We start from the raw sequence: 25,032 nt of genomic DNA, 5'->3' as shown, positions 1-25,032 counted from the left end.
GGCAACGACTATCGCTAATACAACAGCAGCTGACATCCCTTGAGAGACCGCAACAGAGCAGTGCTTACTCGGTAGTGGCTGAAGAAATAAAAACACTGATTACTGAGTACAATGAGGAGGCAGACAGGTAAGTACAACATATGGGGAAATATGCGACAGCTCGGACATATGGAGAGGGGGAGCGTCCTAGTTCGCTCCTCGCCAAAATGCTGAAAGGCACAAGAGGTAAAACACAGATCTCGGAGCTGATCACTGCTGACGGCAACGTGACCATAGATGAGGCTGAGATTGCAAACTGGTTTTGAAGCTACTACTCGGACCTGTACTCCTCTAAATGTGGCTACCTCTCAGAGGATATAGCGGACTACCTAGAGCATATCGACTTGCCTATGCTCACAAACACGCACCGCAAGTTCCTCATGCAGCCTATAGGCAAAGATGAGATAACAGAAGCATTAGCGAGTATGCATCCCGGCAGCGCACCTGGCGCCGATGGACTCACTGCAGGCTTCTATAAAGCATTTCAGGAAAAATTTATCCCACACTTGTCCACTCTATATGAAGACATCTGTGTTGAAGGCAGCATGCCGCAATCTATGAGGGAAGCGCTGATAGTTACGATACTTAAGCCTGGCAAGCCCCACAATGAATGTAGCTCATACAGGCCCTTGTCCCTACTCAACGTAGACGCTAAGATATATGCGAAGGTATTGGCAACAAGATTGGCGCTGCTCGCTCCCCAGTTAGTTGCACCTGAACAGGCGGGATTTATCCCAAGTCGGAACCTCAATTATAATATCCGCACGGTGCTAGGCACTATGCAACATGTTAAGCAGGACACGAAGGCCATAGCAGTCTTTCTCGATATGGAGAAAGCTTTTGACTCCGTGGAATGGCCGTTCATGACCCGAGTACTGCGGCGCTTTGGCTTGGGCGAGCCGTTTCTTCAAATGATTGGCGCATTATATCATGGCCCGACAGCGAGGCTTTGCATAGGGGACTTAGTGACGGATGCGTTCCCGATAGGCAGAGGTACAAGACAGGGCTGCCCATTATCGCCGCTACTTTATGCGCTAGTGGCAGAGCCTCTTGCCTGTGCGCTGCGAGAGTACCACGGCAACAAAGGTGTCCGTTTTCCAACATATAAGATCGTGGTATCGACGTATGCGGATGACACACTGCTATACGTCAGGGACCCAGAGAACAACCTGTCATCAATGCTCAGGGAAGTGGTGCGATTCGGGGCACTTTCTGGATTGAGAGTGAACTGGTCGAAGTCTGTGGCCTTTCCCCTAACCCCAGCGACCAGTAGGTTCAACATGGAATTCCCGCTACAATGGACACAGAAGTCAGTTAGATACCTAGGGGTGCAACTACACACTGATTCGGAAATACTGCTAAGAGAAAACTACGGAGTGGCATGCAGTAAGCTGGAGGATGATATGGAGAAATGGTGCAAACTACCGCTGTCCCTAATGGGGCGAATAGCCGTCATGAAAATGGTAGTGTTGCCCAGATTCCTTTTTCTATTCAGCGCTATACCGATGGTCCTATCGAAAACTTTCTGAGAGAACTATGACACAACTCATGATTAAACTGGCGTGGAGCGGAAAACAACACAGAGTGAAGTGGTCTCATCTTACGCTGCCATACGATATGGGCGGTCCAGGAGCTCCAGACCTGAAGCTGTACTACAGAGTCGCTCAATCAGCACACCTACACAATTGGATACACTGAGACGAACATATCCCCCATGTACGCATGGAACGAGTCTTCGCGGATCCCCTCCCGCTACAGACAACGGAATTCAAACCAGTAGATCGCAGAACGGGCATAGTAGACTCCATAACTGCACGAATCCTGCTTTGCACTCCATCCTGCAAGCGCAGCATGGCTCACTCCTCTATGCCCCTAGCATGCCCTTAGAGTGGGCTACATGGATAGCACCTGTCGTAGAAAGAAGGGTGGTGCAAGCGCTACACAAACTGGGAATCGACAAGGCAGGAGATTTATTCTTGGAAGGGCAAGCGAAGACGTGGGAACAGGTGGTAGCGGGGCAGGGTGGAATTCCACTGCTACTCCGGTTTCAATATCACAGAGTACGCAGCGCCCTACTGGACCTTCTAGGCCCAGACCTGGCAGAGCCGCCCGAGGTACCAGAACTTGAGTACGTTATCAAAACAGAAACCCCGCGCAAGTTGATCACGAACTTGTACAAGACAGCGATGGCCCATAGAGAGCAACTACTAATGAAAGCCAGAATAGCCTGGCAGAGCGACCTACAAGTCACAATAGATGACGACATGTGGAGATACTGCTGCAAGAGCACGAAAAAGATATCACTAAACGGGAGGCACAGATTAGTACACTTCAAGTTTCTTCAAAGAGTGTACTACACGCCTGAGAGGCTTCACAGGTATGGACTCGGCCAGTCAGCAGAGTGCGAGAGATGCCATGAACAGATGGCGGACTTCATGCATCTAGCATGGTGGTGCCGGGGGGTCCAGAAATACTGGGGCAGCATATTTACAGAGCTCAATAAGATACTGGACTTGGAGCTGGCTCCGGCATTGGCGCTAATTGTTTTTTCCAGAGGATTGCCGGTTGCAGTTAGACGTCTTGTTGATATGGGACTGCTAATTGCTAGGCGTGTGATAGCCCTATGCTGGATGAGAGGCCCACTTCCTACGGCCAAGAGATGGGCACACAATCCGAACATTATAGTGAATTACTGCCCCCAACAGGTTGACCCAAAAATTTCTGGGACCTATATCAAACACAGCTGAGAGACAGGGACACAGGGAGCGCAGCGGGAGAGGAGGCAGATCAGGAGAGTACACAGTCGGACATAATACCAGCTGAGGAACAGGATAGTAGCATAGCAAAGGAAATTGCATTTAAAAAGGGACAGGATAAGACTTAGCGCCTAGGGTTGGGAGACCAACACTGGAAGGGCTGAGAGTCAATTAGGTAGATCTACGATGAACCACAACAGAGACCTATCACAGACGCGGCTAACTGGGGCACGCAGTGGAGGGTACACTCAGGTTGGGAAAGGCACCAGGGTAGGGCACAAGGAGCCATAGTAGAGGCAGGGATACATGTCAGGTGACAATAATTGCTGTAAGGGAGACTGGGGGGGATAGGTGTGCATAGGATCCCGGGGAGAGAGTGGTTTGGGTTACTTTCTTGGTTAGGTTTTTAGATATAGCACGACGTGGCCACACTAGGGTGGAGCAGGGCAGCGTAGAGACATGGGCTGGGACTAGGGGTAACGTTGCTTCCCTTAGGGGAGTATGCTAGGCCGTCCCACAAACAGAACAAGCAAGCTCGGAAGAGTAAACGATAGCAAGCAGTAATCACCAACAATTGTTGCATGCACACTGGACTTGGCATGCAGCACTTCGAAAAAACACTCGCAGTTGTATTCATGATATAAAAAGACCCGTTTTTTAGAATTTTAGTGACCGAGACAGACCCAAGAATAAAGGGAAACCGGGGGTCTGACTAGTCTTTTAATCTTTAAGCCCCCCTTCCTTCATCTCTTCTAAGAGCTACCCAACACTGTGGTTGGGGCCCACCCCGACTTTTAGGGGTCGGGGTGACCCGATGATGAAGCAGGACACCAATAGGATGTGTGAGGGTAATTAAAAAGAAGTAGTGTTTTTTTCCTCGCAGACACAAGGACATGATTAGCATGGTCCTTCTATTTTGAATGAGCAATCGTATAATCTCTTCCTTAACGTTGCAGATTACACACCACCAGACATTCGGTTCTGGTATATTGTAATTGGAGTATTTTTTGATGAAAGATAATGACTATGATAGTCATGCATGTGGAACTTTTTCTTAGCAGATTGGGCTACTTTACTTCCTCGTTTCTTGTTACCAAGGTTTTTGGTTGTTATGTTATGTTATGTTGTTATGTTATTTGTGTCTTTTATAGCGCTCGGCTACTCAAAAGAGTGTCCCGGCGCTTTATTGACAGCCTGAAGAAAGACAAACACAACATACAGATTGAAAGAGAACGGGGTCAGCAGAAAAAAGAAGTCTAGGAGGCAAAAAGCCAAGTTTTCAGGCTCTTCCTGAAGGCCAACAGGTTTGAGGTACTGCGCAATGTCAGAGGCAAAGAGTTCCAAAGCTGTGGAGGCCGGGACATAAAGGAGCGACCTCCAATACGAGCCTTCCTCACACGAGGAACAGTGGCAAGAAACAACGACTCTGATCTCAGAGATCGTGACGGATGATAGAAGCCGAGCCTCCTTTGAAGATATTTAGCCCCTGCGGCATAAAGGGCCTTGTGTGCCAGAGTTAGGGTTTTAAAAACTATCCGCTTCCAGATAGGCAGCCAATGAAGGGACTGCAACAAGCCAGAAACTCTGACTCGCCTATGCAGGCCAAAAATGGCACGCGCTGCCGCGTTCTGGACTACCTGCATCCGTTGCAGGAGATATTCCGGCAGACCAAGATATAGGACGTTTGAGTAGTCCAATCGTGAACCGATCAAAGCCTGTACCGTAGTCCTCCTGTGGTCCTCAGATAGCAAAGGGAAAAACTTCCGAAGCATACGGAGGAGACCAAAACAGGTGCCAGTGAGGGCAATGATCTGAGATCTTAAGGTCAGGCTGTTGTCAATTTTGATCCCCAAATTCTTAGCCAACTGAGACGATTGCACCGGAGGAGACATGTCAGCGGGCCACCATACCTGCCAGTCCGGATCAGATTGACAACCCAATAAGAGGCATATTTATTGCTTTTTTATATACAGTGGGACTCCCACTCCGACGACAGGGAATGATTCAGGCATGTGAATCTATGAAAGACACCAATACTGAAGATTCACAGATTACTGGTAAGAAACTATTGTTCTACTCAGTCAATCGTGCATGCTTTGTTTCTACAGAGTTGCAGAGAAATAGTGAGACGGGTGTTTTCAATAAAAAGGTTTATTGAACAGTCTTCTTTCTCATGCAAGAGAGGTGAACTGCTACAATCGTTAGACAGAATGCAAAGTATTATGCGTACAGCGTAAACAATAATATGAAATACTACTGTAAGAGCATTGTATGGTTTCTAAGCCACATAAAAATACATACATAAATAAGATAGACTAAAATACTCACTGGTGCTTCTAAAATACGCCTACCCCAATGTACCTAACCTAGGTCTAGTACGAGGGAAGAAGTAAGTATGGTCTTTTGCATAGGTTTAGTTTTGCCAAGAATCTACCAAAGGTTTCTCTAGCTTCTAATCAGCTCCATACCTTTTTAGAATGAAGGAGGTCTGGTATCCCTGTCTCGGGACTCGATTTCCCAACACCCCGCAAGGGGAGTCAGAAACACTGCAGCTGGATTCTCGGTAGAGAAGGGCAGCTTCCTGATCAGTGCATCAGCTGTAGAGTCGGCTTCCTTCAGCACTTGCTGTAGCGAGCTGCGTCGGGCAAGTAGGTTTTAGAACTGCTCCGAACCACCGTGCTTTGCCATAGCAAGTGAAGGTATATTTATACCTTGAAGGTGTTTAGGAATGCCATGTTTGACGTAAAGTCGGGCATATGAACGTCATGAATGAACCCCTGGGGAATAGTTGTTCATTGTAAAGTAACTGAGTTCTTTGAGAAATCAATATTCAAGCAAGGGGAAGTCCATATCGGCTTAAGCTGGTTTACCAAGAAATCGTTGTGACATTTGGTGAATGGATGGAAGTAGCCATGCCTGTATTTGGGTAGCATGGGCTAGGCCTAAATAGGGGCATGATTTCTTTGCCTATATAAGGGCAACGTGAATTGTACCTATATAAGGGCATGAATCAGGAAAATCTATTCAGAATCTAAAACGCCATACATATATCTTTCTTTTTATCTATCTATCTATCTATCTATCTATCTATCTATCTATCTATCTATCTATCTATCTATCTTTCTCCGTGAGGGATGTGACTTGGATGTTAGTCAGCAGAGGTACTTAAAGGCCACAGAATTGCAAAGGAACATACATTGACTGGGAATGTTTGATATAATTGTAGTGGTTGCGGGCAGAAGTCTGAAAAGATATGGATCAAATTATGTTAATGTTATGACATCCAGTGACTGAATATCTCTGGGGATATATTGATATTACAGGTAAAGGAGGCTGTTCTAATGTGAAAAATAGGCAACTACACCCCAGCCATAAATACACTGATCTAATTAGTGTGCTTGCTCAAATTTGTAATTGATCCACTTAGTTCATGTGCCACACTTTTTTTTGTTTGAAAACTTAAAAATGTTTATAAGGCAAAATGATACTGTTAACCTAGTGATTTCATATATTTTTTACTTATTGAATCTTCCCAGGAAGTTGAAATCTCAGTTGTGCCAAAGAAGATAAGGTCATGTTCCTCTTTACAGTGCATTCCTTACCCATGTCTTAAAAGAAAACCTTTAGACGCTTGGCTGACACAAAAGCATGCACAGGTAAGACATATAATTAATGACTGTTTTCATGAATGGGTTCAGAAGGTCCATAGACAAAGGTATGAAGATAAAAAGAATTAGAAATTGCAAATATGGTGTGCTCTGCAACAGTTGGTTCTTAAACTTTTGACTTCTGTGGACCCCCACTTAGTCATTACTGAAACCCAAGGACCTCCACTGAATAATTTTTTTTTTAATTATTCAATCTGTTTCATTAAAGTTTGGGTTCTATTACATTCAATATACTGCACACACAACAACCCTGCCTCTAGACTGCTGTTACATTTACTTCACAGGCTGTACATCGGGAGTCATTACATCGCAGGAGTTACATCTGTAGTCTTTATTTCACAGGTAAGTTTCAAACTTTTACTTCAGAAGTCCTAACTTTGCAGGTAAGTTAGTTTAAAGTGTCCTAACAATACCATATGTGCCAATGAATACATATACAGTCAAACCATCAGCGCCAGTAGAGTGCGTCCAAAGCACCAGGACTGGGGAGGAGCCAAAGGAGCGAATAATGATACCTCGTACCTTGGTAGACAGGAATGGGAGGAGATGCTAGCCTCGTCTGCTCAAAGGTCCATCTCACGCAGCTGGCCTACAAGGAACTGAAGCCAAATCAGGGCCTGAAAAAGCACCAGAGATGGAAGGTGTGTGGATGTCTCTCCTAAAAACATTGCATTAGTCGAAGTCCTGCCCACCAAGACGAGGATCCTACATCAAGTACACAATATTATAGTGGAATGATCTGTGATATACAGCCATCAGGGCCGGACTGGAAACTTAAAACTGCCCTGGCAAAAATTAACATTTCAACCCGCATGGGCAGATGTGCTAATGTGCGCTACAGCAAGAGCAACTCTTTCAAGTTGAGGCCGCAATCGGTAATGAGCACGATCATTCCTAAGGCTGAAACCGGCCTCCAAAGGTCAACCGGCCTCCTGGGGCTCCAGCCTCCCGGGGAATTGCCCGCTTGCCCGGCTGGCCAGTCCGGCCTTGACAGCCATTGCAGGACGATCAGCAAGACACAAAGATCATAATTTTTTACCAGAATAAAAATCCAAAGGCAAGTGCGACATTTTAAATAGGGGCAATATTTTAGGCTTATTGGCTCTGAACCCAAATTTAGACAACTTAAGGTCAACAGGCCTTATTTTAATTGAATTCCTCAGTGCTGAAAATCTATCAAAGAATGAAGTCACAAAGGTCACCTGGAGCACAACTAACACAGCTGAAGTGCTGAAGGAATGGTCGACCTTTAAAAAAAAATGGGGAATAAGTTTGAGACCCTATTACGACCCATGATTCCCTCTCCCTCTGCTACACTGAGATCAGGCAAGAATTTGTGCCTGGCCAATGAAGCATTTAATGAACAAAACAGGTCAAACCCAAATCTAGCTGGACCTTTGGACTCTGACTTGAGATGAATCTCGAGAACAACTAATTATGCATCCCGGATCCATTGACAACATTCGGTCAACTGTGTTACCACCAAGTACCGGCCAAGTCTCCTACGCTTGCTCCTGGAATGTCAATGGCAAATAATCAGAGTCTGAGCCTGACAACCATGCGTCCGCAACAAGCGTAGGCTCAGCAAGGGTACTGCATTTTAAGTCACTGGCAAGTAATGCAATCAAGATGATAATTCAACACCATAACGAAAAACTTAGGTGCTAATGATCAATGTTAATACCCACCCTAAAACAGGTCAAGGGCTTCAAGACTGTTGGTAGAGAATCTTAAGAGCAAACCTCTAAGTTTGTGGTGTCTGGCTCCTTCTGAAGAACCTATTTCAAGTCAATCCCTGTATTGGGATCTACCCACTCATGACAAATTAAATAAAACTTGTAGACAACTCTTAAGTGACCAAGAATGCTAAAGCTACGGAGCCCTCAATGGCTGGTTCATCGGGGACAACCCACCGGCAGCTGCTTGCCACTCAAACTCAACTATTTCCACTTTAGTCTATACCTTTTGTTACACTCTCACTGTTTCTCAAGGTCTATTCATACCACTTAGGGGTGTAGGCAGACAGCAACCACCTTCCGCAAAAGATGACCTTTCACACAACTCCGGCAACATTTCGCTGTACAGCTGAAACACCTGGCTCGGCATTCACCATTAATTAAAAAAGAAATAAATACTGCCCTTCCACTATAAAATACCTGTTGGGAGCAACTGAGACTTCGAAACAGCAATTACTGGTAACATCTAACAGAGCTCTAATATCCTGGAAGAGTTTTATTAAAGGGCTTGCGGAGAGTCTTTTTACCCCAAAAAGAACATGGTCTCAAACATTATACTGGGCAACCGGGATGGACCTCCCAAGCACAACTTAAATCATTAAAGATACTTAAAAAACCCACAAACAACACACTAAGAGCTCTTCACTGTAGGCTGGGGGATTCTAATCTACAGCTAGTTTCAAGACAACTGAAATCCTTGCTGAGGAAACTGAAATGGGACATAAATATGACACAGGAAGATCAGTTCTGGGCCAAGCTGCTCTCAGATATAAAGAATAATGACCGTATACGATTCTGAGAAACGCCCAATAAGCTACTATGACCTGCCCAAGGAGGAATTATTTCAAATGTATCCAAGTAAACTTGGACAAACATTCTTTTTTACCATTTCAAGTCGGCCAGAGGACCCTCTAACAAGGCCCCTGTAGGTTCCTTGCAAACAATCCCTCATAGCACTGACTCTAAGGTAGTCTGACAACCACCTTCTCCATTTTAGCCAATTGCATGCCAACTAAATATTTCAATATTGACACACAACAAGGTAATCTGGCATTAAATAGCAAAGGGCTGGCGAGAGGTGGCCAGGGTCCCAAAATTCATCTCTCCTGCACTCTTCAAGCACAATGCAGGATACTGTGCGGAGATACCCGAGCCAGTCTTTATACAAATCATATTGTGAGAGCAATACTATCCTCATGAAGAGGATCTATAATCTCTAATTTTTTTTAAGAGTGGAGACAAATCACAAGCAAAAAACCTCTGCCTCGTAGCACTGATGGATATTGAGATTAAATACTTCACCGGACACTGCTTGTGGAACTAACTGCATGGGCTTCTGATAAAGCGATAATTCTGCTACACCAGACTGGGTTTTCCAAACTGACGGGTACCACAACTAACATCTTGGCCCTGTCCCTCCTGACTGATCCGGCAAAAGGCTCCAGGATGCCTTTGCACCTCTGCTTTATCGACTATATGGCAGCTTTTGATCATGTGGATAGTGGCAAACTTTGGCGTAAACTGGCACACTAGAACATTCCTCAGGCCATATTGAACACATATTGCTACACACGCATATGTGGCTGCAGCATATCTCTAAACCAGGGGTCTCCAACCTTTTCTATAGTGAGAGCTAATTCTGCTCAAGGAAAGTCCTGCCGAGCTACTAGCATATTTTATCACAGTAAAATGCTGATGATATCCATTAAAATTGCACTATGACCACCCTAAGCACGATTATCAGTAGTAACCACCCAAACATTCTAGGTGAACTTATAAGCAGAATGCTAGGAAAACGTTTATCAATATTAAATGCTTGTAATCAAGTAACATTCAAATTATCACTTGGTGTGTGCCACAAGGGGTATTACCACAGCAGTAAGTCTCCCAAACTCAAATTGAATTATCATTAAGCTAACAACTTTAAATGTGTTTTAGAATTGCAATATTTTGTCTTCCTTAGCATTGAAAATACACATTTTTCTAACAAATCCACTTCCGACTTTGAGCAATCAAACTCAATTTCCCAGAAGAAACCCATTTCTGGAAAAGCATAATTTTTTCCTTTAAAAATCAAATCAGTTTTCATTGTTAGAAAATACACAGCCCCTAAACATCAGCTTTTCCTTTTCATTGAGTATCGCCATGTAAAATTGCCTCTCATGGACAAATTCTGCTTCAAATACCCAAGTATTGGAATCATAGGCCATGCTTGCTTAGCATAACACTAAGAATGCCTCTGTTATGCTAATAATATCCACCATTAAAACAGAGCTACCACCGTGCCACAGCTGGATGCCCAACATATATCAGTTATGGTCATTATTATGGGAGAAGCAGTTGCCACTCTGTTAGGAATGGCTAAAAACAGGCCAGTCATGCTCTTAATATGTCAATGATGGCAGCAAGTATGCAATTACTAGACTTGCATGCCCAAAATAGTCAAGGATTAAAATATTATGGCTATGGCACAATTATACCATCTTATGATGGGGACCAGCATACATATTTAGCAGTCCCTGACACTAGGAGTAGCTTTAAGGAATCAACACTGTTTAACACCTTAGCTGCGTGTAAACATTTCTCCCCAGTGCTGCGCTGTCCATTAGAACTAGTGCTGAATGGACGTTCAATGGTCGTGCGCAGCACTGGGGAGGTAGCGCTGCTGACGACCATTGGCCGTCAGCAGCACTTAAGGGGTTAATAGGGAAGGACACAATGTCACACATCAACACAAGCTACTGAGAGCTACTTTGAGGGTGCTGGTGAGCTACCAGTAGCTCCCGAGCTACTGGTTGGAGACCCCTGCTCTAAACAAATCCCAACAACTAAAGGATTGAAGCAGGGGTGTGTGCTCACGCCCACTCTGTTTAACCGTTTTTTGGCAGACATAACACCAAAGCTAAACACCTGCAACTCACACGCACCCAAACTAGGTGGCATGACCTTCTCTAGCCTTTTATATGCTGATGACTTAGTCCTGGTTAGCCGAACTCAGATGGGGCTAAATATTGCACAGGAATATTCAACTGAAAATGTTTTGACCATCCATTTAGAAAGAAAAAAAACCTTGTCGTTAAGCAACGTTAGGAGAAGACTTCCAACCTGGTACTGGGCCAGGAAGTGGATTGACTCAGCAGATGAATATAACTATCGGGGTGTCATTATTGACAAAAATTGATCATTTGTTACTTAGAAAGAGGTAATGAAGTGGAAAGGAATGGCACTGGCCATAACATTCAGAAATCTAAAGAGAAAATTATCAGGTCCAGCGTTGACTCCTTTTGTTCGGATCGTGCAAGCCAATCTGCTACTCACTTGAGCGTACGGTAGCGAACTAATGAGGGGAAAAGATGCCACCATCTTCGACAGCATCATGAAAAGAACGTATAGAATAATCTTTAACCTTCCTAATTACACATCTCCGGCTCACATTTGGTTAGAACTTGGCCTGAAAACGCAGACTTTGGCCAGACCAGGCGGGTGGTGGGCACAGAAACTGTTGTAATAAGATCAGAAAGACTGACCCCAAAACCCTGAACTTCTATCTGTGGCAGGTGTTTCATAAAAAGGGATAGTTCTGCTGCCAGAGACTACCTCAATGAACTGCTATCTGTTACTGGGCTGATCCATCTCTGGGAAACAGTTGGCCACCAAAACAATAATATTCATTTCAATGACTGAGGCCAAGGCTTCTCTAGCATGTAGAGCCCATTCTAGGCTGCCGCTAAACAATTATAGAATAGGTGCACCTCAACAATACTTCCATATTAGCAACAGAGTGTAACAGAGAAGGAAGCAAACCTGTGAGTTACTTCAGGGACAAGAAACCATATACAGAGCGATTGCTGTCTAATCGGCAGCAGCAAAGATTGATATGAAAGGAGCATATCAGAGTCCGCTACTAAAGGCTCCTTTTAACCAAAAAAGAATACACATATGGAGGCAGGCTATGCTGACTTGGACTGCCCCAGGGGATCTGCAGCTGAACTGTCGTTTAGTGAATTTCTTTACAAAGGTGGAAGCAAAAACGGCAATAAGGGAAAGACCGCTGCTAAACATTTATGGTGACAGAGGGTAGGCGAGCCTTGGCCGCAGCCTGTCTAAGGAGCATGTTCTTTCAATCAGGCTGCAGCACCTCACCAACCTGATTTTGATTACTGCTAATCTCAAATCAGGATCATGGAGTTGGGACCTGTATCGACTTTAACTGCTGCTGATGCCGTGCGCTGCAGGGAGTTGCATGCCAGCAAGGGGTGTTGGGCACAAGGTCTGGCCGCAAGCCAGGCTCTGTGCCCAAACCCACACCATGCACAAAGATGGACATCTTACTTTACGTTTAAAAAGCCACATATATACACTAAAAAACAAAGGTGAAAGTGAAATTTTAGTTATGTATCTTAATTATATCCTACTTTGCATGAAAAAAAACCTTACAAAGTCACTGAATAAACAAAGGTTAAAGGGATGTTATCGTTAGGTGAAAATGGCAATGAAAACAAACAAAACCACTGAAATTCACCAGTTCTATTTATCTCAAGTAACTATATCTTGTGCCTTAAAGTAACTATAACTCACACCCATGGCATGCACTGCTTATGACCTCACATATTGCATAACTCATGATATAATGTTCTACGACCTCATCCATGACTGCAGCATCTGAAATGGCATCATTGAAGACAATACAGTGAAAATCAATATCTGCACTTTATTAATCTCCTCTTTAGAAATTGTTCATAGCACTGCATGAGAACTCTTTAACCCTTTCGATGCTGATGACGAGCTGAGCTGAGCTGAGCTCGTCATCACCCACGGGTGTCGTGTGCTGATGACGAGCTCAGCTCGTCATAGTGCCACTAAAATGGCATTTTCCAGCACAGGGGGGGGGGAAACGCCCAGCAGCCATGTGGTTAACGTTAAATTATGTACAGAAGTCCACAGGTGAATAATGTTTTGTGAAGAAAAGCTTTATTTTTTCAAACGTTTTAGTAACAGACCTTTGAATTCATCTACAACCTATTTGAAACGTACGTATCTAACTCACACTACTTGCGTTCTGTCTCTACCTTGTTTAAAAGAACTTCTGATTGCACTTAAAAATTTACTGATAGTCAAACAGTACACCATATACGTTTTACCTTAGTGAATCAGAGTTGTCTCCAGTACTACAGTAGCACTATTTCATACATTTACTTAACGAACATGTTTGTGGTCCATTTACTACCTACTTTGTTTCTAAAATGACCCAGGGGTTTATTTCATAATTTAATGAGCATTAGCTAGGATTATGTCTTCAGTGATGGGATTTGAGATGTCAACAGTGATGTCATTCATTGAAGCAGTTCATGACAACTAGAACTTAACTCTGATAAAACAGAGATTGTTATAACTCAAAATAATGATGAGGAATCTTTCTTTTTGGCCCCCTTGAAAGGCATATCCACACAATCAAAACACTCTGTAAAAAGCGTAGGAGCCCTCAAGGACAAAGGTCTTTCGATGAAACCCCAATTGGGTGCAGTTACCTCTGCCTGCTTTCTTCATCTGTGAAAAATCTAGAAGATCAGCAAGTTTCTCACCTCCGAAGACCTGTTCCAGATTATTCTTGCCTTAGTCATTTCATGAATTTACTATGCAAATTCTCTTTATCTGGTTCTTCCTAAATGTTTCTCTCAACTCCAACTCGCATGAAACCAGACAGCAAGACTTATATTTCAACAATCGAGAGACTGACGCGACGCATTACCCCACTGATGAGGAAGCTTCTCTGGTTATCAGTTGCTCAACATACTATCTTTGAATCAGGCTGTATCACTTTCAAATCCATTTATGGTAGAAGTCCTGCCTTTATATCAACCAGAATTTTAAAAACGTACATCCTCCACCCGCAACTTAAGAGATTGGAAGGCTCCGACTTCTCAGTTTTTGTCCCCAAAATTTGGAACGACTTCCCTCAGGAGATCAGATCCACCTATTTCTACTCGAGATCCAGGCAACTTTTGAAGACTTGGCTATTTAAACAAGCCTACGACCAACTGTTTTGAGGCAGGTTTTGCTTCTGTTACCCAGTGCCATGAAACCGATTGGCGTGCGTAAGTACACAATTAATGAACTATGTAACATAACGTAACATAACATGGCAGGGGTGCAATTTATAGTTAGCTCTCTGAACTATAACTGACATATTTGCGTGTATTTGGCTTTGTAAACATTAGTTTGTGCATTATTTTAAGGCCTAGCTCTAAAATCACTTTTGATTTCCTAGTTAATTTCTAGGTTCTTTTAAACATAAGTTGGGATTTAGTTTGAGGAATCTTGATGATCTGGTGAGGTAAGCAATAGATTGGAAGTTGTCCATGGAATATAAAATAAGGCAGGTTTTGATTTTAGTCTTCTACTTTCAGTGACTCTGACCATTATGCAAATGTAAAGATCGTCATGGTGTTTTGAGGAGGGAGGCATACATCTTGCAGCCAACTCACAATAATGGCAGCAGCCTGGATTTTGGCTGCACCTCATTGAACACAGTCACCTGTCAACCTCCGCAACAGCTCAGTTGGACCTTACACACAGGTTACTTTTCACTCACCCACAACCTCCCAAGAGAGCAAAGATACTGCGCAGAGCTTCTGAGATATCCTCATGGAAGCTCTACATTAAGACTTCGCAAGACTTGAAGCCACTTCAAATCCTAGCATCAATGTTGAAACCCTCCTACAGAATCTCAGCAACAAAGTCCAGATCACAGTAGAAATCCATGCTTACGATGTGTTGGAACCCCAAAACCTAAACTATCCACCACTTGATGTAACAAGAATCTGATTGACCCGAGACTCACTATCAGAAGACCGCAACAATTTCTTCAAAGAAACAATTGAAAAATTCTTGCACTGCACTAACAGCTTGTGGGCTTCATTTAATACCCTCTTCACAGAATAGCTCACTGACATACTCCCTCCTTTGAAGGTTGTGTCCTACAAAGAGGATGTATCCATCATAAATGGAATGTCTGGATCTGTACTAATAATTAAACTAAACCCAGTTCATGATCTCTTCTACAAGGTCTCTTCCCAAAGGCTGGTAAGTCTTTACAGATTTCTCCACTTCTGAAAAAGCCCATGCTGGTCTTCAACAATTTCGGCAATTAGGTCTACCACATTAAAGCAGATTCATGGCAAACGTCCTCACCATCCAGCTCCATAACAAACAAAATCCAACGCAGCACCCTTTTTAGTCCTACGAGTCCTTCTTCAGATCACAGTGCATCTGGGCTCAGCAACCCTTGAATTGGGGTACCATGCCCTGTAGATCTCTATAATGGCGACCCCTGCCTTCTTTTCCTAGTCCTTGGCAGTGTTTGACACAGTCAACCATCATAGCTTTCTGTATTTCCCAGCTCCTATATTGCCCAGGAAGGGACCATTCTATTGTTCTTTAAATTCTACTTGAAAACAGTGCCCATATGATGCAGATTTGATCCTAAAGATCTGAACCCACCCTCGAGAAATGTATCATTGAGCAAACTCAATCCGGGCATCATTCATCCTCCGTGTTTACAAGGAATCACTGGAAGCCCTACAGGCAGATCCCTCAATATGAGGCTGATGCCTAACCAAATCTAAAGATAATATCATGACCCTCCAAGCCTGGCTGTGGAACTAAATCCAAGCAGGACTGAGCTTGTCCTCATTGCCAGCATGAATTAACCTCACTTGGTCCATGACTGCTTTTGAGATAAACCTGGAAGACTTAACCCATCAACTCTTCATTAGTGCTTAACTCACTCGGCTTCCATTTGGACATGGAGCTTAGCTTTCAAACACACATTGTAAACAAAACCAAGACCCAAATGGTATCAACTTACCCTTGTTTGAAAAGTGGATCCTTTCAAAGCGGGAAATGATTTTAGAATGACGCTACACATTCTATTCTGATCTAGTGTCACTAGCGTTCTTCCCACCAAAAAAACACTTTCATCCAGCAGTTTACCTCACTCAAAGGACTCTGAAAGTTCAATATAATAACTCTGATGATCAGACATCGGCATTAACTTTCTCTGCATACACACATCCTCTTCAAAGCAAGCTACATCATATTCAAAGGGGTCGACTGTTGTACCTTGCAGTTACAGGGTTTCAAAATCATAATATCGGGTATGCAGGTCCGGTCGCTAAAAAACCAGCAGTAACAGCACAAGCAGGATAGAGACAAGTAGATGCAAAAAAGTGAAAACAATGCCTTCTCATGCTATTCTTCCAATATAAGTCTTCTAGGCTTCATCCATCTTCTGTTTCAGAAAATAGCTCAAGACCCTGCTCATCTAACAACACCTCAATAACCTGGAACGCCACATCCATGCTTCCAAGGATCTCCTTTCCTCCAGAGGTTTCCCCTTGCCAGTCTAGGCACAGCTGTTTACTGTGTAGCCCTCTCAATAATCAGGCCCCCATCCTAATCCTTGCCTTCACCCTTTTCAGCCTAACCACGAGCCTCCTCTGTAATCTGGCCTCCCTACATTATAGCTAGTTTCACACTATAAACGTCCATATATGTAGCAGTAACAAACATTTTACAGAAATCACTGGAGACCGTCTAATGGTATCTGTGCTTCATATAATAAAAAAGGTAAATCAATAAACCCTACACAATATGCTTTATTATTTAAAACGATATTGCGAGTACAACTACGCATGACAGCAAAGTAGATTATGTAAGTGAACTCTTAAAGAAGAAATAAAATGGGTTTATGAAAAGTTATGTTCTACGTATTTGATTTCCTCTTTGAGAAAATTACTAACTTTTCATAAACCCATTTTATTTCTTATTTATTAAAGCTTTACTAATCCAATGTAACACAGATTAGTAAAGCTTTAATAAATAACTAGTGAATTGTTTGGGGACACACCACATGTTGAAATAAAACATTGACTTAGTAGACATTGTGAATAACACAGATATGGTTCAAGAACTAGGAATGGGACCAAAGGTAGAGGGTAAAGGTTTATGAAGAGCCTTCCGAATGGGGAAAGTTATAAGTAAGTTCCACAAGGTCCTATTTTGGAAATGTTGTTAGACACATTTACACAAGAGGTTCCATAGATCTGTTGTATATTTGGTAAGCATTAAAGGGAGCAACGTGATTGCTCCCTTTAATGCTCACCAAATGATATATGATTTATGGTGCCAATGATATATGATCATTGGGTGCCAATGATATATGATTTAAATCAAGGGAATATAACACAATGCACATAAGACAATTTCAGGCTGTTCTTGTGTACAAAGTGCAACTTAAGCAAACACAGCAACTGCTTTCCACCTTAACTTCTGCTGGATTTGTTCACATTAATTGGACACATGAAGGAGATCAATTCTTCAGTAGCTACCAACCATTACTGCTCATGTCCATTATTTCCTATAAACTGTTTCAAATGTGTATATGGACAGCGGGCTATCAGAGGGTGAGAAATTGTGTTTTGTGGGAAGGCTGCAGACTGGTTGATTTAAAAAAAAAAAAAAATGATGCTCAAGTGTACTGATGGAGTACTAGTAATGGACCGGATGAGCCACAGAAGGTAGGGCTTTCATCGCCCCTTTAATGTGGCAGAGCCATCATCTTTAAAGGTTAACATATATCTCCTATAACAACCCTCTGAGATGCTTGTAATTTAGTTCTTTTTAGTTTTTGTTAATTTTAGCTATCAGTGCTTAGATCATGGGTGTACGTGTACGTTAGAGACAGCAGGGTACATCTACCTTAGTAGGTTTCAATGAAATAGTCTGCCTTCCATGTAAAGACTTTCTTGAAGGGTTACACAACTGTTTCTTTGCTAAAACAAAAGGGCCCATTCATTCAAAACCAGAACTCTCCTGAATTAAAGATGATTCAAACCAAATCTTAACTTTAATATATTTAATTATTAGGTGAAGCTGCTGGAATTTAAAGTACCAAGTATGTTTGTATTTGTTGTTACCACAAGAAGCGATATTGAAGTACTTCTAATTTGTTTTATTTTCCAGACTTTAGCTGAAAAGGAATATTCTGATGTTAATTCTGCTATCCAGTGTGTGCTCAACAGAGAAACCATCTATGGAAAGGTTGGAAAATGATTAATATTCACTGATGTAAATGCCAACATTTTTAAGGCACACTTGAAAATGTATAATAGAAACTTTGCGCCATTTAATTGTAGTTGTACATGAGAGAGTTCTGGTCGATATCTGCCACGGAGATTCATATGCAGAAGTTGAGATAAGCCCTAATACAGTCACAACCAGCATATTACTACATGTGGCTTCAAGAAACACCTAATCTGTGAAGGTCATAGAGATTATAGTGAAATGTGTCAAAAGGAACCTCTCCACCTTCTTGGATGATCAGGGAACTCTTCAACTTACTCAAACCAGTTTCAGAGCAGGAATATGCACGGAAACAGCTCTCTTAGTGGTAACCAACGAGCTAAAAAAAATCTGGATCTAGGCAGCAGTTTTATTTATGGATTGAAGTGCTGCTTTTAACACTGCATCACACCCAATACTTGTCAAAAGATTGGAAACGGCTGGGACCAAGGGTACAGAACTCAATTGTCATGCATCGTTTTTAAGCAATAGAACGTTTCAAGTATGTGAGGAAACTTTCTGCTCAGACCCACAGGCTTTGGAACATCGAGTGCCACAGGGTTCAGAACACTGCCAATCTAGATACCGTGTTCGGTGTTTAAATCATCACGATCTTTGATTGTAGGTTTCTTATGGGGGGGCGGGCAGACGAAGAGTAGCCAAGGCGACGCTGATCAGACCAAAGGCAGTGGCCGGATTAACGGTTCCCGACTTTGAATTATATTACTTGGCAGCCCAACTACAGACATTGACACAGGCAGTGGCGAGAGAATTCAGGGGCCTTGAGCACCTTCGAGGTAAGGGTATACCATGCCATGTCATATCCTTTATAATCATGCAGCAAAAACTTGACATTAGGGATCTATCCATGGAGGAAAAGACGCTGAGGTTGTGCTGGAATCGCTCACAACGTAGAGCGGAGGTGCTGCACCCTTATACCCCTGAAATCCCATAGGGATGATTACTGCGCTGCCCCATGGGGGGATTGGACGGCTCTACAGGATTGGGAACAGGCGGGTGATTGAGGTACTTAGGGACCTCTATGAGGATGGGGTAATGCTGCCCTACCAAACGCTACAGGAGAGATATGACCTACTGAGGCGAGGTTATTTATTATATGTTGCGCTAGTATATGCACTACGAGCACAATGGAAAGAAGGGCTCGCAGAACCCAAAATAACACAGGCATGCCAAAACACGATGATGGCAGCAGGTACCTTTAATGCGGTCACATGTCTCTATGCCAGAATGCTGAATGAGGGACTACCGCCACTAGACACACTGAAGGAGAAATGGGAGGTAGGTAGGCATAGGCAACCCCATACCAGAGACAACATGGGAACAGATAGTGCGTAGAGCCTGGAAAAGCACAAGGAATGCACGATTTCAGCTAGCACACTTCTATATTCTACACAGGGCATATTTAACACCGGGTAGGATTAGGAAGCATTTTAAGGTGGATGATGCAGCGTGCCCCCGATGCGCGAGTGAGGGAGCAGAGTTGGAACAGATGTTGTGGGAGTGTTCAAAACTAGGGGACTACTAGGAAGAAGTAGGGGACATATTGAACATAACCACGGAGCGCCAGTTAAATTTTGACATAGCAACATGCATACTGCACTGGTTCCCTCACACAAGCAAGAACAAAGTAACAAGCAAATTCATAGACATGGGGTTACTGCTAGCGAAGAGGAAAATAACAAAACGTTGGAAATCAAAAGAAGGCCTCAGTAGCAAGAGATGGAAAGCCACATTTTTTTAAATGGGCAAGGAGCGAGAGTACAATCAGGTATCAACAAGCACGACGATTAAATAATGAAAAAGTGCTGGACTCAGCGAAGGCATGGGAAACTTTAGTGCAATCTTTATCTGATCCCCTTGAAGAGGAAGAGGAGGCGTAGGGAAGTGAATCCCTGGCGACAAAGGGTATACGGAGGAAGGAGTTTATTGATAGCTACATCGCGACATGGGACTAACACAGGGGATTGCAACACGCACCAGTGGGAAGGGGAGGGTGGATTCTCAATGGTATCATACGCTGATGATGAACAAATAACCGCCTCATTAGCACCCAATACTGCTGCACTCTATTCAACTAAATGGGTGTTTAAGAGAAGTTACTAACTGGATGTTGAGCAGTAGTCTAAAACGTAACGGAGACAAAACTGGGGTACTGGTAGTTCACAGCAACCCTTCCCACTGAACAGGCCTATATTGGCCCAACTGCCTAGGAGCCCCCTCCTCCCTCAAAAAACTGAAATAAAAATTGTTGGTGTCTGGGTCGAAAGTCACCTTACTATGGAGGGTCAAGTGAGGAAACTAGCAGCCTGCTCTTTCTGTTTACTCGGGACTCTGAGGAAGGTTCTGAGTTGACTTCCCTCTGCCACCCGCAGAACAGTCGTCCAGAGACTTCTGTTGTCCCGCCTAGACTACGGTAATTCTCTATACTTTGGTAGTCCTCTGTTTGTGGTTAAGCGACTCCAAGTGGTCCAAAATGCCAAAACAACATTGTTACCTCGTCCCTTCTCTGGTTGCTTTTATCCAAGAGAATCCAATTTAAATCTCTTTTCATAGCCCATCGGGCAGTGCACAAGGAAAGCCCTATGCGCTGGACATGACATTTAGCACCGGGAGACCCGTTGGGTAGCTATGTTCTTTAGAAGAGCCTAGTATGGTATAGTTCAAATAAAGAAGTGGAGACTACTCTTGCTAGCAGCGTGTCCTAGAACTGGAAAACACGTTGGGAAAATAGCTTTATAATTTTTCACACTACTTCCATGGGTTAGTTTTACATTGAAGATGTTTTCAGTCTGTGGAAAATGTTTAAAGTGTGCAGTGTACCAGAGTTTGCATCCTGTTTAAAAACCGTTATTCGGGCCAACACAGGAAATAACAAAATAAATAAATAAAGTTTCCCTTTCAGATATTTCTCGAGGACTATGCTTGAGTTAAATTGTATTGCCAGATCAACACAGAAGACACCATCTGCACAATGAACTCAATCCACTCCGGATCTCCGACCGACCCCTGCCCCCACCACGTCTTCAACAAGGCCGACGCTGTCATCGCACCCCACCTGCGGGACATCATCAACACCTCCTTCGACACCGCCACCTTCCCTGAGAGCTGGAAGCACGCCGAACTCAGCGCTCTACTAAAGAAACCAACAGCGGACCCCACCGAACTCAAGAATTACCGCCCCATCTCGCTCCTCCCGTTCCCAGCCAAAGTCATCGAGAAGACCGTCAACAAGCAGCTGGCCGCCTTCCTCGAGACGAATGGATCCCTCGACCCCTCACAGTCTGGCTTCCGAGCCAACCACAGCACCGAGACCGCCCTCATCGCTGCCACCGATGACATCCGAGCCCTGCTGGACAACAGTGAAACAGCGGCCCTCATCCTCCTAGACCTCTCCGCGGCGTTCGACACTGTTTGCCACCGCACCCTAGTGCAGCGCCTCAGCAACATCGGAATCCAGGAGAAGGCACTGGAGTGGATCATCTCCTTCCTCGCTGGAAGGACACAGAGAGTCCGCCTACCACCGTTCAGATCTGCAGCCACGGAAGTCATCTGCGGCGTTCCTCAGGGCTCCTCGCTCAGCCCCACCCTCTTCAACGTCTACATGAGCCCCCTTGCGGCCATCGCACGCCAGCACAACCTCAACATCATCTCCTACGCCGACGACACCCAGCTGATCCTCTCCCTGACCAACGACCCCGCCGCCGCCAGAACCAACCTCCACGAAGGGATGAAAGACGTAGCCGAGTGGATGACGACCAGCCGCCTGAAACTGAATTCAGACAAGACGGAAGTCCTCATACTTGGCTCCTCGCCCTCCGCCTGGGACGACTCCTGGTGGCCCCCCGCCCTGGGCACCGCACCCAAACCGACAGACCACGCACGCAACCTGGGCTTCATCCTGGACTCCTCCCTCTCCATGGCCAGACAAGTCAACGCCATCTCCGCGTCCTGTTGCAACATCCTGCGCATGCTACGGAAGATCTTCCGGTGGATCCCCACCGAGACCAGGAAGACGGTCACCCAGGCCCTCGTCACCAGCCGACTAGTTTACGGCAACGCCCTCTACGCCGGAACCACCGCCAAGCTCCAAAAGAGACTCCAGCGGATCCAGAACGCCTCAGCCAGACTCATCCTCGACATCCCCCGACGCAGCCACATCTCCGGACACCTGAGACCTGCACTGGCTCCCCGTCAACAAGAGAATCACCTTCCGTCTCCTCACCCACGCACACAAAGCTCTACACGACCAAGGCCCGAGCTACCTCAACAACCGCCTCAACTTCTACGCTCCCAAACGCCACCTCCGATCGACCAACCACGCCCACGCCGCCGTCCCCCGCATCCGAAGAGCGACAACAGGAGGAAGGTCCTTCTCCTACCTGGCCGCCAAGACCTGGAACACCCTCCCTACCGACCTCCGCCTGACCCAAGACCAGCTCTCCTTCAGGAAGAAACTCAAGACCTGGCTGTTCGAGCAGTAGCGGCACCACACCCCCTCCCCCAAGCGCCTTGAGACCCTCTGGGTAAGTAGCGCGCTCTATAAATGCCTTGATTGATTGATTGATAGTAGTCATAATCGTACCTATGCTTTCAGTGTAGGGCAGCTCTGTGTCAGAAACATTATTTAGTACACACAGCCAAAACAGATATATTTAGAATATTTGTTTGTTTGAAGTACACCTGCTCTCAGCTCTGTACAGGAAAGAACAAGATCGAACACTAGAATTTAAAAAAGATACAATTCCTATTGCTACATTAGGCACTGCAAAATGTATAGTTTACTTCAAAAATAGGAAGTGATAGAATGGAGGCCCAATTCTATTGGTTCACATTGTGAAGGGCACTGGTGCTTGATTTTAACACCAATAATAACAGAACAGAGCCACCCACTAACCCCCCAGGGACTGGGTATCGTTAATAACAAAAGCAAAATGTCCCGGAAGGAAACATTCAAATACTAATTCACTTTTTCAATGGTGTCATAAGTATGAACACTTAATTGTTTGTAGTCATAGGGATTCAATGTAAGACACTGTAACTGTATCAAAAATATACATTTTAATTCTTATTACACATGTAGCTTTTCTCCAAGGTAAAGGTCTGGCAACAAAATACTACCAATATAATCATAATAAATGCAATGGTAGTATGAAAAACACCTTTCGCATAAAATATGGACATTTGATTCAACCACATTTGTGTGAATTAACACAGTACATTGGTAAATTAAACTCTAATTAATTTGGTATTCATGCAAAAACGGTGTTGTGCGTTGATTTTAACACCAACAGTGCTTTGTCTTTGTTTCTGTGTTCCAGAAAACCAGTATGACTAAGACGCTTGCTCATCTTAGAATATGATTCTATTTGACTTTGAATGTAGAATTGATAACATATAAATAACAAATTTCTTCACATAAAATATGTATATCTTAAATGTGTCAATATAGGTCTATTTGTGTTACAATAAGTTGAAGTTGAAAGCCTGTGTATTAAATCTAAAATATAAGATTTATATTCAATCCTTCCACTATCAAGCAGGTCAGTGCATTAGAAAGGATCTGAGAAAAGAAATTGGACGTGCTAAGGGAAACATTACATCTCAAGACACTGGGTGTGCCAGAGAGCCCGGCTGCAAAATGGCCACCACCTCCAGGAGACTGCTGTGGCGGATTCCTCAACGTGTTGCTTGAGGTCTGGTCTGAGCCTGCTCTCTCAGCCTCGGTGTGGACTGAGACATTGAGAGAAGTTGCTCGCTCCTGGGTGCGGTGACTGCCCGGCGACAGGAGGGGTGCTAGTCTGAGCCTCAGCAGTGAGTAAAACCAAAGGGGATGATGGTCAACTGATCTGGGTTTAATCCATCATGATTCTTTAGCACACTCCACCACCCCAGTTCAGACATGGTCATATGCAAATCAGTCTGACCCTGTGCCTCATGGGAACAGTCCAGCCTGAACTGCCAAGCCATGTCTTCCCTGGACCGGAAACAAGCATCCTGGGACCGGTTTCTGGCTAATCAGCCGTCATCAGCCATTCTAACTTGAATCCAGTGGCAAAGCGAGCAAAGGACCCACGTCTGGGCATACCCTGCCAATTTAGGGCAAACAAAGCAAAACCAAAGGGGATGATGGACGGAGTGTTGAACACTGCAAGCACTCAACCCCAGTCAACTGATCTGGGTTTAATCCATCATGATTCTTTAGCTCACTCTGCCACCCCAGTTCAGCCATGGCCATATTCAAATCAGTCTAACCCTGTGCCTCATGGGAACAGTCCAGCCCGAACTGCCAAGCCATGTCTTCCCTGGACCAGAAACAAGCATCCTGGGAACGGTACTGGGGGCGGAGCGTAGGTGTGATTGTATGACATTGTTCTGCATTCTGTCCAGCAAGTGTTGTTTTTGCATTTGTCACCCCGACTGGGAAGTGTATGCTCAGACGTGAGTCCCGTGCTCTCCATGCCACTGGAATCAAACTATCCTGGCTGAAGAGGAATGAAACCCCGAAACCGGTCCTAGGATGCTTTTCTCCAGTCCAGGGAGGTCCTGGCTTGGCAGTTCCCATGAGGCACAGGGTCAAGACTGATTTGGATATGGCTGGGTTCAAACTGGAATGGCACGGTGAGCAAAAAACGATGGATTTAGGCCCAGATCTCTGTACTGGGGTGAATGTATGACATTGTTCTGTACTCT

Source organism: Lissotriton vulgaris, chromosome 6 (assembly GCF_964263255.1).
Source record: "Lissotriton vulgaris chromosome 6, aLisVul1.2, whole genome shotgun sequence".
NCBI classification, from domain to species: Eukaryota; Metazoa; Chordata; class Amphibia; order Caudata; family Salamandridae; genus Lissotriton; species Lissotriton vulgaris.
The sequence above is the reverse complement of the archived record's forward strand: the minus strand, read 5'-3'. Positions refer to the sequence as shown.